This window comes from Myxine glutinosa, chromosome 7 (assembly GCF_964187855.1).
Source record: "Myxine glutinosa chromosome 7, kmMyxGlut1.1, whole genome shotgun sequence".
Lineage (NCBI taxonomy): Eukaryota > Metazoa > Chordata > Myxini > Myxiniformes > Myxinidae > Myxine > Myxine glutinosa.
In genome coordinates, this window is record NC_136267.1 from 69777685 (window position 1) to 69796214 (window position 18530).

General features: G+C 44.7%; 1 protein-coding gene across 1 annotated transcript in view; it reads left to right on the top strand.

The window, feature by feature from the left end:
* The window catches only part of LOC137431314 (neogenin), a 343015-nt gene that overhangs the window by 257557 nt on the left and 66928 nt on the right, over positions 1–18530 (top strand). The gene's annotated exons all lie outside the window — the stretch shown is intronic.

An 18530-nucleotide genomic window follows, 5' to 3' on the forward strand; every position in this document is an offset into this window, starting at 1 on the left:
GGAACCCAATTCTACACTTATACATTTAGACTTCTACACACATAAAGCACCTAACACGACAGAATGCACAGAACGACACGTCTCCACGGGAGTAGGATTTTCTCTGTGTCTCCCTTTGTGCAATCCCCTTAAATAAGCCTCGTCTCCTTTTGATGTTGTTTGCTTGAGATCCGGGGTCACTGAAAGGCAGCCTTCCTCGCACCAAGAGGATCTGCTTGTCATCATGGAGCGACTCAGAAGTTGATAAAGGTCAATCCTTTGACCTGTTCAGCCTCACTAATTGAGTGCTGCATACCAACCCCATGCTGTATCCACTCTTGCCTCCAAACCTTTCACAGAGATGACAAAGGTCAACTCACAGATGTCCAGGAGTTGTTCGATCTTCCTTGCTAAAAACTAAATGCTTTGAGAACATATTTTACACAAGATTCACATTGAAATGCAATTTAACTGTTTTGTCGATTAATCGCCTAATACATGTCCTATATATAATTCCACACCATTCAACCGGACCATGACGGCCAATCCATTTGTCTGTACAGTTCAAATCAAGGGCCTGGCGTACACTGACAGCATAATGAGCGGTGCACCATCATGGATGAACCACATTTGACCATCATTGAGTGGAAATATATGCTGCTCCAACATTAGATGGTAATTTGCAGCATTCACATTTTCTTCAAAAAATATTGGTCCAACAATTCCTCCAGAAGAAATGCCTGCCCAGACGGACAAACTAGCTTGATATTTAATGTTGTGCTCAACAGTAAATCGTGGGTTGTCCACTGCCTATATCACGCTGTTATGTCGATTCACAGAACCAGATAAAGTCAACTTGGATTCATCTGACCACAAGATCCTGTTCTGCAAATCATTGTCCATTTCCATTAATCCAAGCAATGTCTCACCTGCCTCAACGTGCCTGTCAAAATCTTCCTCAGACAGTTGTTGAATTAATCGGGGTATGTATGGTTTGGCATTAAGGTCTTTTAGTATTCTTCGAAATCGATGATCAGCTTATGTTGGTGACATTTGATAAACGACGAGTTGATAATGGTGTGTTTCTGTCGAGTTGTTGTTGAATGACCGCTCTGCTTTCCTCCGTTCGAACAGTACGAGGCCTACCTGGTGACTATTTTGGAAGAATTCTGCCGGTTTCAGCAAACTGCTTGTTTATTCTGCCGATGGTTCTTCTGTCAATTGCGTCAGCGCCACATTCTTTGACAAGTTGTCTGTGAACTTCAGCCAAATTTCCAGATACAAAATACAACCGTACAGCGCGAATTTTTTGTCTCACGATGCCGCCACCAAATCTTACAAATCCTCCTTCATATTAGGGCATCTAATGCACAATGAACTGAACTAATGCAAAGACAAATGCCTGCAGCACAGTGAGCATAGCTCACCCCGATCCATAATCATGTGATGCACCTCATCCTGTTGTGTATCACATGATGCCTGTGCGTGTTGAAGCAGTCACATCCATTTCCGAGTAATCATGTTCTGTTTTGCACCAAAGAACAACAATAAACTTCGTTGTTTGTTGCTGGTATCGTTCTTCAAAATGTGCCCATTGTTTCTGGACCACCCTATACACGTACACGTATATGCATATACAGTGATCCCTCGTTTATCGCGGGGGTTACGTTCCAGAACCCCCCGCGATAGACGAAAATCCGCGAAGTAGCGACCATATTTTTATTTATTTATTTATATATATTTTAAAGCTTTATGACCCTCCCCACACTCTTATTAACCTTTCCCACACTCTTATTAACCTTTCTCACGCTCTTATTAACCTTTCCCATACTCTTATAAACACTTCCTATACTCTTAAACACATTTTACACTCTTAAACATACGTAATTTTAACAACATATAAAATTCTAATGGGTACTCAGCATTGAAGATACTACAACTTGCGTGATGAAGATGATGAATTAGCTGTGCAGTACTGATGACTAGACTACGGATTTTTATGTTAAGAAAATAGGCCTTTTATGTTTTGAAAAGCGGGAATTTTTTTTTTTTTATGTGAAAAAATCCCGAAATATTTTTTTTCCCCGTTTTATTCATTTTTTATTATTACCAAGTTTTTCAGAAATCAGTCAAAAAAAGAACAAAAAATGGTAAGCTTTTTCCTGCACAACATTAAGCACTCTGGGCTAGTAAACAGGTAAAAAATGACGTTCAGGTACCTTTATTGCAACCGCATTGTTTGATAAGTAGAGGACTAGAAGAAATTGACAAGACCCTTTTAGGAACGGTTAAAGTAGGTGTTTGAAATCATTATCTTGGTAATGTTCTCCTTGGTGAGGCGGTGTCGGCGGTCGGTGAAGACGTTTCTGTAGACGGAGAAGGACCTTTCCACGTCGACGCTGACGATGGGGCAGTACCTCAAGAGGGGGATGTCAGCAAGCTTGACTCCAGCCGGCACACCAACCTCAGATCCGTGCTGATCTCCATCCAGGATCAAAGCCACTGTCCTCAGCACACCAATGTCGGGATTGCGCTGCAGCACCGCCTTGAACTTGGTGAGCAGGATCTCCTTACGGCAGCCTCGGATCTTTTGGAGCTCCTCCTTGGCCTGATCAAGGAGCTGGAAGGCCTTGGCCAGCTCCATGCCGGCCTCCTCCAGCTGCTTAAGGATCTTCGGGATGAACGACACGTGGGCATTTAAGAAGACCAAACTGAGCTTGATGTCCGTCTTTCCGAACAGGTCCTTGGCACTCCGGATTGCCATCGCGTCGTCATCGTTCAGCTGGTCCACAATGTCCTTGACGGCCTCGAAGTGCTCGGCGTAAAACACCGCGGCGTCGATCCACGTCCCCCACCGAGTCAGAATGGGCTCCGGGGGGAGAGAAAGATTGGGCTGCTGCTCCTTCCAAAAGACAACACGCGACGGGGCTTTGACAAACACCTTCTTCGTCGTGGCAATCAGGTCGTTGACGTCCTTGAACATTTCTCGGACTGTCTCGCAGACACGGTGGAGCGCGTGGGCAATGCAAGTCACATGCAGCAAGTCCGGGAAGAGTTCCTTCAGGGCATGGCCGGCCTTGATTATATAGGCCGCGGCGTCGCTGACGAGGACCTTGAGGCACTCCGGCTTGAAATCAGGCCAAAGATAGCGCAGCGTGTCATTGACAGCACGCACGATCTCCCCAGAGTTGGTCTTCTCCAGAAACATGCACTGGACGAGGTGGGGACGAAAGTACCCCTCCTTGGACAAGCGTCCCGCGATGATGTTGGCCACATATCGACCTGCCGAATCGGTCGTCTCGTCGACGGACAGCCAGATGGGCTGCTGTCCGAGGTCGGCACGGATCCCCGCCAAGGCCTCGCCGTAGCACTTGTCGAGGTAGTGCTTTCGAATCCAGCTTTCATCGGGGATCTGGAGAGTGATGTGCTTCTCCAGGAACGACCGGAGGGCAGGGTTTTCCAATTTCGACCATGGGATGCCAGCGGCCAGCATGGCCTGGCACAGCTCCTGAGCCACGACGTCGCACTTGTGCCTCTTTCCGCCACCAATGTCCTCCATGGTGGCTTGCGTGACCGTCCTCTTCTTCTTCAAGGCCAAGTTGCTCTTGTGGCGGTCTCCTCGGACATGTTGGGCCAGCTCAGACTTCTGCTTCGCCCGGAAAGTCTTTTCACAAGCTCGACAGAAAGCCGTGTCACTCGACACGTACTTGAAGGTGGCCCCATCGCCGCCAGCGTTGAGTTCCTTCAGCCACTTGTCACGAAGAGCAGCACTCATCTTGATAGGAGACTTGTTCACACTTTGTGTACACTCTCTCACTGTAGTACACCGCCTCACTGCTGTACACGCTGGGGACGCAAGTGGACGCAACGGTTTGTTTTTGAGATCGATCGCAGTTAAAAATTTCGATCGCAGTTACAAATTTCGATCGCAGTTTAAAATTTCGAAAAATTCCCTAATTTTTTTTAGCGTTGCCAGACATTTTCGACCAAAAAGGGCATTTTATTTTATTTTTCCCGAAAAAGGGCAATATTCTTTTTTTCTCCGAAAATAGCAAAATAATTTTTTTGCGCGCAAAAAAGCCATTTTATGTGAAAAAATATTTTTTATTTTTTCACATAAAAATCCGATGTGCACTGATGACGATGAAGGTGATGACGATGATGAATGTACTGCACAGCCAGAAAGAGCATTACAGCTCCATGCTATGCGCGGGAGATACAGAGAATGATGCTATGGTCGCTGAGCCAATCAGAGCCCAGGATACAGAACACCATGCTCTGGTTGGTCGCCTCTAATCCATCAGCCAGTAGCGTGCCGTGTACGATCTCACGTGGGTAACTAGCGCAAGTGGAACCTGCCGCATCTGCGTTTTCCATACGCACGACTCTTTGTCTCTTTGTCTACTCTTCTACTGTACACTATGTACAGTATTTTATTTCTTGTAATATGTTTTAATTACTGTATTTTTCTTATTTTTTTACGTTTTTTAATTTTTTAGGCTAGAAAATGCTTATTTTACCACAAAAATATTTAAAATAATAGTATATAAAAATACATTTATACCGCAAAATCCCACGATATAGCGAAAAATCCGCGATATAAAATTAGATATGTAAGAGTTAAAAATCCGCGATACAGTGAGGCCGCGAAAGGTGAACCGCGATATAGCGATGGACGACTGTATATATATATATATATTGTTACGGAACCCAACGTCGGCCTCGGTTCCCCTTAGAGGGGGGACTAATCCCCTCTTCTATAACTGACCGACGTGGTCCCTGACACTGCCCAGCTACCCCCGGAAAGGTAGGTGGCACAGCCCCGCTCGTACCGCGGACAGATGTTAATTGCCGAGCGGTTTTAGCAACCGTGGCACGAACTATTACCAAGGACTAAACCCGATCCTTGAACGTTGGCCAAATCGTGCCACAGGGTTTCAATGGGGAAAAGACAAAGACGACGGATTGTGAAGAAGAGGAAGACAGAAGTAGGAAATACGAATATAATTTATTACTACTATTATGTACAATCAAAAGAAACCAAGGGAGAAGGAAGAATAAGAAAGTAAAGACAGAAAGAGGGACGGACCAGAAGGACATAGTGCAACGCTAGCTTACCTATGGCAGTCTTACTTAGAAACCCAAGGACAAGACAACAGACAGACAAAGGACAAAAGACTTTTTCGCTCTTTCACGAGCCTCGATCTTGTATACAAAAAAAAAGAAGAAAAAAAAAAAAAAAGACAGACTACGAGCACACTTACACAAATGGGGAATGGAGGCAGGAACGAATGCAGGAGGTGGATGGCTGGAGGGAGAGGGAGGTCCACTGGAACTGGGTCACGGTCGGGCCGGGAGCGGCAGCTCCGTTCCTCCGCGGCCACGGTCGGCACCGCCGTCAACGCCCAGGCTGCGGTCGTGCGAGCTGCCGCGGGACGAGCTCCGCCGGGCGAGTTAAAGCTGCCTGGTGGAGCCAACGCTGCTTGGTGGAGTTTAAAGCTGCTGGTACTGCTCGTGGTACTCCTCTTGCTTGCTCTCAGGACTCTCTCTCAATGCTTGCTCTCAGGACTCCTTCGACTCTCTTTCAATCTCTTGAACTCTCTTTAACTCCTCTCTGGACTCCTCCCTCTTGAACTTCTTCTCTGGACTCCTCTCTCTCTTGAACTTCTTACAAAGGCTTCCGCGCACGTTTATATATCGCCTCTGGCGATCAAGCCGCCGGCCTCCAGGACACGCCCATCGGTGAGCTCGCCTCGGCCCTGATTGGTCACGAGGGCTCACCGATCCCGCCCTTAGAGGAGGCGTTGGCAAGGCCCCACCTTGTTCCCGGCGCTGGGCCGACTCCTCCCACCTTCTGCTCCGAGATGACCTCGTGGCTAATGGAGTCTTGCAGCAAAAAAAACCACAACCCACAGCAGCAGCAGAATGCAGCAAACCACCCAATGCAGTTGGCAATTGACGAAAGGGGGGATGTGCAGGGAATCTACCTTATTCCACTTCGGTGCAATGCAGTATTAATTAATGGAAGACACAGCCTTAACCTAATGCACATAATAAGGAGATAACTACTGAACAAGGGAAATCTATGATTGGCTACGTGATTGTATATGGAATAACTATGGGCACGACCTTTGACCTTTATACACTGAATGGAGGAAGGAGGGTGATATTTTACAACACACAAAAAAAACACAATTCTCAAATCCATAACAATATATATATATATATATATATATATATATATATATATATATATATTGTTACGGTTCTGCGCGACCCTCCTGCCCTTACTAGGGGGAGATTAAGCCCCTTGTTCTTTTTGGGTCGTCGCAACCGCGAGATTTGAATGGCCACTCCCGGGCAGACGCGAGGTAGGGTTCCGGGACAATTCTCGCACGTACCTAAGTACTCACGCCGCTGCGGAAGCGGGGATCAAGCCTCGCACGAACCACGCGTAATTTGAGTACGTCCGAGTGGATGACGTACCACATGGTCCGTGCAGATCTCTGGTATTGGAACCCGATTCGAGCGGTTTTATTCATACCACGCTTAGTCAATAGATGGAAGGGACGAGACGGTCGAATAAAAGGAAGAACACAGGTTTAATAATTATTTACACTATTATGTACAAGGCGAAGAGACACAGAGCAGTCTTATACAGTCGTAACTTATCCCCAGACATGGGCCCGATCACACTCACAGGGGAAATGAAGGAAGGATGATGTTCATGCGCTGAACGCGCCGACTTGGTCGTCCAGGAACGGCTTCGCCCGGCGTGGCTCTCCCCGGTCACAGCACGTCCCTCGATGAAGGCAAGCAGACGGCGGGAGGGATACTTGCAGCGCGTCTCTCGAACAAAGGGCAGAGCAGGCAGGTGGGAAAATGTACGCGTCTCTCGCCAGGCTTGGCGGTTTCCCACAGCGTGATTAATTAACGGGGCGCTCTTACTCGCGTAACTCGATAGAGGTTCTGCCTCAAGCTCAACCGAGCGTTTAGCTTGTAAGAGCGCCTTATAACTTGGTTCATACGCGTCTTCTCTCTCTCTCTTTGAACTCTCTATTTGGTTCAGCGCACCTCCCTCAGAACTTGGTTCAGCTCACCTCTCCGCAGAACTGCTGGGGGGGGGGGGGGGGGGGGGGGGTTTGCGCAACGGGTTATATTGCCAACCCCCTTAGCTCGCTCGAATGTTCTAACCACGCCTTTTGACGCAGTGCTAAGCCACTCCCTTCGAGCCCTGATTGGCGGCTCGCGCTTACCGTCGGCTTCTCCTCCGCCTTCCTTTGGTCTTGCCTCACTTGTCAGGCCTGCCTCGTGTTAATTTGCGCCAAAAACCACAGTATTGAGGCGGCATAAGGCAATGGAAGGACCTAACTCATTATTCTACTCAACGCAAAACTAACACAGGAAAAGGACGATGCTTACATTTACTAAGACATAACTGAACTATCGCGAGGCTACGTGTTGTAGTGTGACTAAACTATGAGGGGGAAATTAACCTTTATTGTACAAACTCAAAACCGCAACAATATATATATATATATATATATATATATATATATATATATATATATATATATATATATATATATATATGTATGTATGTATGTATGTATGTATGTATGTATGTATGTATATATATATATATATATATATATATATATATATATATATATATATATATGTATATATATATATATATATATATATATATAGATATATATATATATATATACAGACTTGGCATTTAATATGGAATATTTTTTTTGTGGGGGTGAACTTACTTTTCAAGATGTCTTAGAACCAAAAGTTAATTGGAATTATGTTGAAATTATTCTAGATTTTGTGAATGTGACCTTTAAAAGAAACAAAAACCACATTTGACATTTCGAAACAAATAAATTGATCCTTGAAAGTTATGTAAACTGATATCGAACTCAATTCATGAACAGTACTGTGTTAAACTTCTGTACGTTTTCCAGAAGTATCTCTTTATTTTGCACATTAGCCAATTTTTTTTTTAACAAAAACAAAAGTTAAATTATGACTGGGATTACGGACAGTAAAATTACAGTTCAGTACTTCGTGTAACCCCCACGAGCATTCAGGAGAGCACGTACACGTTGAGGCATGCTGTTCACGAGATTTGCCAAGGTTTGGACAGGAATCGCTTGCCATGCAGTGACAATAACCTGCTGCAATTCACGCACAGAGGTCGGCTGCTGGTCCATGTGGTCGATTTGACTCGTTAATTCTGCCCACAAGTTCTCTATCGGATTCATATCCGGGGACAAGGCAAAGACTCCATATGCTCTACACCACGGTCAGCAAGAAAGTGTTAGATCATGCGAGCACGATGAGGCCGTGCATTGTCATCTTGGAAGACAAAGTTTCCTCGAAAGGCTGCACGAGCAAATGGAAGCAATGTTTCTTTCAGAATGGCCCTGTACTTGAACTGGTTCAGGTTTCCATTCAGAACAACCAGGTCAGTTTTGCCCCCTGCATGAAAAGCAGCCCAAACGGTCACCCCACCACCTCCAGCTTGGACTCTTGGCACTATACAATCTTTGTTGTAGGCTTCATGCACTTGTCTGCGCACTCGGACACGGCCATCTTGACGATAGACCAGAAATCTAGACTCGTCACTGAAGATCACGTGATTCCAGTGTCCTGGCTGCCATTGACGGTGCTCTCTGGCCCACTGCAATCGGCGCTGGCGTTGTTGTCCTGTCGGGTGTGGCTTTCGCAGGGGACGCCTGGCACGATAGCCTGCTTGAACCAGTCGTTGGTTGGCTAGCCTTCTGGATACAGGCACATTTGTCAGTTGCTGCCACTCAGCCCTAAGCCGATTAGCTGACTTGGTACGGCCATTGCGGACTAACCGGTGCAGCTGGCGATCATCCTTCCTTCTGGTTCTGCGGGGACGTCCTGGCCTCGGTATTGGAGTAGGGACACCCCTCTGAGCATTTCGTTTCAGGATCTTTGACACCTGACCTTGAGTGATGCCATACTGCCGATCAATAGCACGCTGTTTCATGCCGTAATTTCGAAAAGCCACCACTCAATGACAAACAGCATTGTCGAGTTGACGGACCATCTCCAGAGGAAGCGGCAATAATTTTTTTTGGAGACGTGCAGCAGTTGTTTTCCACTAATACAGAATGCAACAACCCTTGTATACCCGACTGTGAAGCCAATCATCAAATGCACCTGTCCGTACATTTTGCCACGCCACCTGTGATATAATCCTGTTGTTGACTTCGTGCTGCGATAGACAATCAGTGACATGGTTCTTTTAACAAATAAATCACCAAAGTGTAAAAGAAACTCACCAGATTGATATACTGAGTTAAGAAAGTAAACCGAAGTCAAGAAAAAAAAAATATTCTATATTAAATGCCAAGTCTGTAGATATATATATATATGGATATATATATATATATATATATATAGATATATATATATATATATAGATATATATATATATATAGATATATATATAGATATATATAATATATTTGACAGATTTGTACTGTGAGAAAACAAATGGGATGAAGACCTTTTCGGCATATTCGCCAAATGTTTTGACTGTGCCAACATCGGGCTTTAGCTTTTGAACAATTACTGCCCCGTCAAGTATGACACATGTCACCTCTGGCATGTGTGTGCTTGATGGTGAAAGTTCCTCTAAGCAGTCCAAAAGGTCGCTCTTTGTACCAGGTCGAAGCTTCCCATCCTTGGACAGAGATGGAGGGAAAGATTGATTTTCATGACGGAAAAATTCATCCAGGTTTCCCTCGCGGGTTTGACAGGCAATAAATATAGAGGCGAGAAAACAGTTGAACATCACTCTTCAATGAGGCTACCTTGTGTTTATCTGTCAGCTGGTCTGTTACTGATGAGCTGCCAAACAGAGGTAACTTTTTGCGCGGGACGACATCATTCAAAGGCTTTGAGCGTTCAATCAGCCTCTCTTGCACAAATGACTCCAGAGCCTCCTTTCCCACTTTCTGCACGTCTTTCACACTTTGTACGACTGATGCACTTGCTATATCCTTTGTGTCAAGGACCAAAAGGTCAGCGGTTTCTTCAAGAAATGGATTACCTAGCTCCTCGATAACTGATACAAGTGATCTGACATGTTTGTCAAAGGTCATCTGTGTGCTTTTATTCTGATCATGATGCAGTGATGGCGCTTTGCTTTCATGTTGCTCCTGTGCAGTCTCAAACTCATCAATCACCCTTGAGACCTCTGGACCTGCAACCATCCATCTTTGCAGAGCATGGGCATTGTCCAGCAGACACACAGCTCCTCCATCTCCCTTGATACGTGCATTGTTCTGTTCATGTGCATGATCTGTAGCAATTGAAGAAAATTTGCGTTGGGTCTTTTGTACCGTGAACATGCCAGCTCGGAAATTATCCAGAACTTTAGGGTGTGTCTTGTGCAAGTCCATCATATCACGCAAATGGACTGTGACCCATCTTGCATAGTGCGTATGGTCAAGAGCAAAGAACCACGGAAGAAGCTCCCATAAAGCATCTAAGTACATTTCAAAGTCAGCCTCCCTCAATGAGCGCACAAAGGTCAGGATGCTGTTCTCCAATGCCATCGTGAGACTCCAGTATTGGAACTGTGGGTGTTCCTTAGTCATTTTGCCACACCAATCAGTAAATGAAAGTTTCGTCTCAGCTTCTATTGCATAGTCATTGTATGCCCGATGCTGCAGTATGTGCAAGGCTGCAGCTGTCACCTGATGGGCATTGCGCGAGCGTGAAACATGTGCAGCTCGCAGGAAAGAATCTGCACTTCCCGCTGAGGCAATATTGGCTTGCACCAATGCTTCTACCCAGCCGCTTCCAGATAACCAGTCACCCGATGTCTTCAGTGCAGTCATTTCAAAGTGCAATCCTCCGAATAGCAGAACAAATCTGTCCTCTCCATATTGCTCATGCCATTTCCATTGAATCTGTTTTGCAATTGCAAATAATGGTTGATCAAGGGCAATGACAGGAGTCTGTCCTGGATTTAGATGTTGCACGGCACTCCCAATGACATCAATGGAGTGTTTTATCATGGCCACAGTGTGTGCACTTTCATGAAACAGCGGCATTAGAGCCGTTACAGATGTTGGTCGAGTTGACTGAGACAGGTTGTGAGCATGGTATGCAGCCCAGGAAATGTTCTCTGCACGGGAGGTTGAAGTGTCGTTTTCAATGTGTTCTCTTACGTTCTGGAGCCATTTGTCCTCATTCTCATCCGGTTTCTCCCGTGCAAGGGTCTTCAGACCTATGTCTGGAACTACAGATCCTTTTACACTCGTCTGAATAGGTGGTACGTTCGTGTAGTAATTTGGCAAAGGTTCAAGTTTCTTCATGCCGACAGCACCACCAAGTATGGCTCTTCCACGATCAGTACACTCATCAGGTTCCTTTGGATGCTGGAATAATGAGATGCCAGTTCCATGGAAATGGTCTTTTGCTGTTGTCGAGCTCTTATTGACATCTATGTTGTCAACGGCAGATGTAGTGAACAGGTTCCCCTTAAGTTTAGGTGGACACACGACCTGTTCCAATCTGTATAGCCGGCAAACACTATTCCCCATTTCGGTAGATATCTGAAGAACCCTATCATACGAAATGCTGACACCAAGTTGGGATAGCTTTTCGACCAACTCTCTTTTCCTAGTTTCTGCATGCAACTTCAACCCAACATAAATTGGCACTGGGGTTTCCCGTTCCTGACTGTGTCTTACATAGGTGGATTTATCCTTTTGCTTGCGGACATACTTTACAGCATTGAACTTAAGAAGCTGTGCTAAGCTTAGTGCAGCTGGACTGGAAGGTTGGAATGCCTGGTCCTTAATACTTGGACCCTCTAGAATCATGTTGACTAGCGATACCAGCAAATCAGGCACAGATTCCTCCTGACATGTTTCACAAAATGAACCATCAAATGGCTTACACTTATCAAACAACTGTCGGCGGACGATTTCAGCTGCCCGAGCAAGGTGGATTGCATCACTATCGCTGTCCTGTTTACACACCTTCGCTAAGGCATGCCCGATGTCCTCATCAAAGACTAACAAAACATCTCTGCCCTTTTTAGTCGCTCTCATATCAGGAAAACGGGAAAGAATTCTCTGCTTGAGCTTTGTAGAATGTATGTGGCTTTCATGCTTGATACCCAGTTGTTCCAGCCGTGAAGAATACAGATTTGAAAGGTCAGCTAGCCTAAATACTGGAGCAGTGGCGGGGTCCTCAAAGCGGCTCTCTTCAATGAATGTCACAAGTTCTGCAAATGCAGTGCTGTGGCGCATGTTATCGCGATAGTCTGCTGGTGCTTGCTCTGTTTGAATGGTGGATGCACGATAATATAGAGATGCCAGGCACTTCGCATGGTATTTTGATTCCAGTGCAATCATATCTCCACCGCTGAGACGTCTTAGCAAGTCATCGTCTTCTACAAGTGCAGCACACTCCCGAACACCTCTGTCAGTCTTGAATGTGGAAACATCATGAAGCTGGTCTTTTCCAGATGACTTCTGGCAGAAAAAGCAGAGGTCTTCACGAATTGACAATGCAGAAGTCGACTGACGAGTGCGCTTAGAAACACCAGATGGACCCTCGCTTGCATCATCAGCCAATGCAGGTCTATCTTTAGAACGTTTCCTTGCACGTTCCAGTTCCGTATTGTTATACTTCAGTCTGCAGGACCTATGCCAACAGCCATTATGTACAATAAGGGCTGCCTCAATACCGTCACCTTCATCTAACGCATCAATGTTTATTGTCCTTGGTAGTAGACCGATTTTATTAAACTCACGGAGGTTTGCAGTCATTGTTTTGTAACCAGCAAGCACTGTTTCACCCTTTTCCCCTTTTCGTTTTTTTGGATGCTGAACATCCTCAGCTGTTGACTCCTGGCACAAAATGCACAGTTCCCATTGAATCTCCCGATGCCGTTCAGCAAGCGGCTGTGAAGGGTCTACGAGTTTCATCCGCTTTGACATCCTCAACGGCGGACACGGTGATGACTTCTAACGGTTACCTCAGAAGCAGATGATTGTCCTGAAATGAGAGAAAAAGAAAACAAAAATAGGTTAATCAAAGGGCATCTGAAATGAGCTTAACAATATAAATACAAATTGCATTTGGTCACGAAAGTGCAGCTTCAGAGATTTCTTGACCACTGAACCAAAACCTAGGCCTGAATATCTTACAATACTCTGATGCATTACATAATACGACGTGAATAAAAATGGTCCCTAGATGGTGGCCATCTTGTGATGCCACAACAACAACACAACAACAACATGCATTTTAAGGCCATTTTCCCTGCTAGAGCGGGGGTTAGCCTTGCGGTCCCCATGACAATCTTCTCCATTTTGCCCTATTTTCTGCATCTCCCCTTGTTAACCCCCTTGCCCGCATTTCTTCTTCCACCATCTTTAGCCAAGTCTTTCTCGGTCTTCCCCGTCCTCTACTTCCTTCTACATTAACTTCCATCACTCTTCTCAACCAGTCACTTTCATCCTTCCTCAATACATGACCAAACCATCTCAACCTGTTCCTCTTCACAGCATCAATCACAGGCAATATTCCCATCATCTTTCGCAATTCATCATTTGTCTTCCTCTCTCTCAACGATACTCCGCACATCCATCGAACCATTCGCATTTCCACCCTTTCCAGCCTTCGTTGCTGCTCTACGTTCATTACCCATGTCTCGCTCCCATAAATCATAACACTTCTCACACATGCAGCATACACCTTTCCCTTCAGCTTCAGCGACACTCTCCTCCTCATCAGCACGCCACTCAGTTCCCGAAACTTCTTCCATGCACATCTCACTCGAGCAACCATTGCCGAGTCTGATCCACCTTCTCCATTCAGCATGTCTCCGAGGTAGCAAAATGTTTTCACACCTTCCAGCTTCACGCCGTCTCCAAGATCCAACTCAACATTTCCTCCATCTGCAGCTCCTTCTGTGCACACCTTACATTTGAATGTAGCTGCCACACTGGTAAATGACCCTCTCAGACCACTACATTTTTGATGAACCCACTCAGCACACATTGTACTTTGAATGGAGTTCACTCCGACACCCTTCCTGCACACAGCACACGGCCACTTCCCAGTTCTTTCCACCTCACCACATGCTTTACCACTTGCCATCACCTTTGTCTTTCCGATATTCACCTTCAGACCTTTTGTCTCCATACATTCCTTCCACTTGTTCATCTTTTCCTTCAGTCCATCCATACTTTCCGCAATCAACACCAGATCATCTGCATACAACAACTCCCACGGTAAACCCTCCTTTACGTTCTGAGCCAGCACCTCCATCACAGCTACAAATAATAGTGGACTTAGTACCGACCCCTGATGCACTCCCACCTTCACCTCAAACTCATCACTGTTCCCGTCCTTCGTCCTTACAGCTGTGCGCGCTCTTTTGTACATTGCCATCACTACTCTGATCAACCATTCCTCCACTCCTAACTTCCTCAATGCCCATGTCAATACTTTGCGTGGAACCCTATCGAATGCTTTCTCCAGATCAACAAACCCAAAAAACAACTTCTTCCTCTTATCCATGTACTTCTCCTGCAACTGCCTCACAATGAAAAGCGCATCTGTCGTTCCTCTTCCTGGCATAAATCCAAACTGCATTTCGTCGATCTTCACTTTCTTCCTTATCCTCCTCTCCAACACCCTTTCCAATACCTTCATTCCATGCTCCAATAACTTTATCGCTCGGTACGAGCCACACTCCAGAGGGTCACCTTTCCCCTTGTATAGAGGGACGAGGGTACTCAGTTCCCAAGCCACTGGAATGCGGCCTTCTTTCACCACCAGATTACAGATCTCTGTCATTCTCTTCACACCCCAACTTCCTGCTGCCTTCAACATATCTCCCACAACTCCCGTCAGCCCTCCCGCTTTTCCACTCTTCATTGCTTTTATCGCTTCCTCAACTTCCTTCTCAGTTATCTTCTCTGCCGGTCCTAAAACTGGGTTACTCTCTATGTTGCCATCCCAATCATTCTCTGTATTCAACAGCATTTCCATATATCTTTTCCATCTTCCTTTAATTCCATCAATCCACTTTATTGTTGTGATGCGACACATTAACCAATATTCTACGTTTTCATTTGATCATTGACCCAGAAAATTGGCATCAGCGTTAAAAAAATAATTACTTTCATAGACGCTTTAAATCACAGAAGAATGCCAACCTGGTAAGAGTATTTATGTGCTTTCCCAGTTTGCATGATACCATGCAAAATTAATATTTTCATATGGCTGCCACATACTGCTTAATATTTTATGTTACCATTGGATTCCTAGACCCTAAAAATGTAGGTGTAGGCACTGCAACCATTTAGATAGCTGTTCTAATTATGGAGATATTCATCAAAACAGGTCTGTTATAGCGGCCATCTTGGATTTCAAGATGGCTGCCATATACTATTGAATATTTTATGTTGCCATTGGATTCCTAGACCCTAAAAATGTAGGTATAGGCACTTCAACCATTTAGATAGCTGTTCTAATTATGGAGATATTCATCAAAATAGGTCTTGTATGACGGCCATCTTGGATTTCAAGATGGCCGCCATATGGGGTGAAATTGGGGATGCCCCCTGGACTAAAAATCTTTCTTTTCGGGTATTCTAGCCATGTGCCAAGTTTCATGCTTTTAAGGGAAAAGGCACAATCGATCCGAATTTTTTAGCTAAGCCGCCCAGCTATAAGGAAGCACACTAACCCTATGACATGACACTGACGTCATGCACATAAATTATACCAACACATCAATATATAATCTGGAATCTGGATTATATATATAATCTGGAATCTAAATTCCTGATAAGGTATCGTCATTGTGCACCGTCTGTCTGTCTATCCATCCATCTTGTATTTGGACTTTTCCAGCCAAACCGCTCATCAATCCGGCTGGAATTTGGCAGGAAGGATCTGCTCCTGACTGGTAACTGGGATTGCAAAGTCGTTCTGGTCACGTGACCAGAAGTGTGTGAAAATGGCGGACTTAGTAAATTCTTTCAAAAATCTTTTTTTCCAGAACCATCAGTTAGAAGGCTACCAAATTTGGGTTACAACATTAGGCCAAGGTAGGTATGTTAAATTGCGGAGGTCACACCAATCATGTGACCGGAAGTGTGTAAAAATGGCCGACATTCAACATTTTGGGAAAATCGCATAAATTCCTTCAAAAATCTTCTTCTCCAGACCCACCAGTCAGGATGATACCAAATTTGGGTTACAACATTAAGACAGGGTCTTCATGTTAAATTGCAGAGGCCATGCCGACCACATGACCAGAAGTGTGTCAAAATGGCGGACTTTGTAAATTCCTTCAAGCTTTTTCTCCAAACCCAACAGTCAGAATACTACCAAATTTGGGTTTCATTAGGCCAGGGTAGAGATGTTAAATTGTGGAGGTCACGTCAATCATGTGACCGGAAGTATGACAAAATGGCCATCTTAGTCAATTTCTGGGAAAAATCACATAAATTCCTTCAAACATCTTCTTCTCCACCCACACCAGACAGAATACTACCAAATTTGGATTACAACGTTAGGCCAGGGCCCAGATAAGCTACAGGTCCAGTGGTCCTCTTTTTCATCATAGTGTCACTTCAATGCACTTGCCCCATTGATTCTTAAGTGTATGTGCCAGAATATTATATGTTTTCAGATCGTTCCTTAAGCTACGTTTTGGTTGCTTCAGTCAGTTCCTCATCATCTGCAAATCAGCGGCCACACAGGTGGGGCTAAAAATGTTTATAACAACGAATAACTCACTGAGAATCAAATCTGGGCTACACGAGAAAAGGGGGGGGTGGGGGTAATGCAGCTGCTTGAAGTCACAGTCATGAATGGTGGTATGTGCAGCACGGGCACCTTGCCCACAGGTGCATTGTTGCAAGCTAATTGTGCACCTTTAGTTGACATCCGTCAGCATATATCTTGATGGTCTGCTGAAATTTTTGCATTTGGCTGGTTTAATATTCTCCTGTGATTGTAGTTTTAGAAGCATTATTGTCAATCAGCAGTATTCCCTTTGCATCCCAGAAGATTGAAACCATTATCTTGTCAATTGAGGATGGGTGTGAAATTTTATGTGTTGCAGTGATCCCTTGTGTTCCCATTGCATGGATTCTAATAGGGTTGGTAGGATGCTTTAGAGGTACGCACACTCTCCTCTAAGCTATCTAGTGTGCGTTTGAATCCTGACCCAGCTATAAACTGTCATCGCAGGAGTTTCACAGGCAAGGTGATTCATCAATATGTGTGCAGTCCCTCGGATTGACGTTAAACTGGCCATCCCATCTCCCGTCATTAGGTGATGGATGTTAAAAACCCCATGGCGGTGTCCTTCGTGAAGAGTAGGTGAGATATTGTTGGTACCCTGAACAAACTCCAGATTCCTTCCCTAACCTACAGAGTGTGTTCCATCATTGGCACAGCCAACGATGATACCCCACAGTCTTGTGCTGCATACGAAAGAAGAAGAATGGTTTCCAATATGGTTTCAGGAATCGCAGTAGTGAAGACATCTCTCATCTCGTAATTGGTGATGCGTTATAAAGTCATCTACATCTGAATTGAAAGATTTGAGGGTTTGAGAGACCTCTCAAGACTTTGCATCTGCCAATCCTGACCTGCAGTCATCTTCAAGAGACTCACATCCTCAATATCAGATGAATGAAACCAATGGGATATAGAAAACACATTTAAAGTTTATCATGATCCAAAAAATCACGGGTTTCGGGTGAAAAATTGTGGCTTTCATGAAAAATGTGGCCTCGTTCCTGGTATGTTTTGGCAATCCCTTGTGTCATGTGACGTGACTTGACATATTATACTTTGCATAAAAACAGACTTGGATGGGGTTGGGGATATCTCAATTACTTAACAGTTATGATGCTTTGCTAAAACTATAACATAGAAAAAGAATGACAAAAATCTTGTTTCAGAATTGTATTTGCTGTTTACCTATGAAGTGTTTGCACTTTGTGTTGGTGTCACTTTAACAAAAATGATCACGCTGTGGTCACAACCTGAAACATAATCTGGTAACGGGCCGATTGGGAAGTGCGCATTTAAAGCGCCCTTAAAAGATGAACAGCGTGATTGCGCTATTAAAAAATGAACTTGACACTTCTCATCCATGAATCCTCCCGGCGGTTATATCAGAAGAAGCTGATTCGTTGTACAAGGTCACGGATTGTTTAACCCCAATATGGGGCCATTCAAAAATTTAATAATACTATCAAAGGGAGGTACCGTGTGTGCTGATGGGCTTGATTAAACCTTACTAATTCTTTTTATTCAGCCTTGATTCGATTTTTTTGGTGTCCCTCATCGTGAGTAACATGCGACCCAAGTAAAGCCAATGGAAATCTGGCGCAACAAACCTAGGCAGTGTATAATCAGTGAGGCGTACAGGCCTGATGTCTTAGGCCCATGCTATATTTTTAGGGAGGCGCACACTGTGCATGATTTCGGGCTTGAGTAAACCT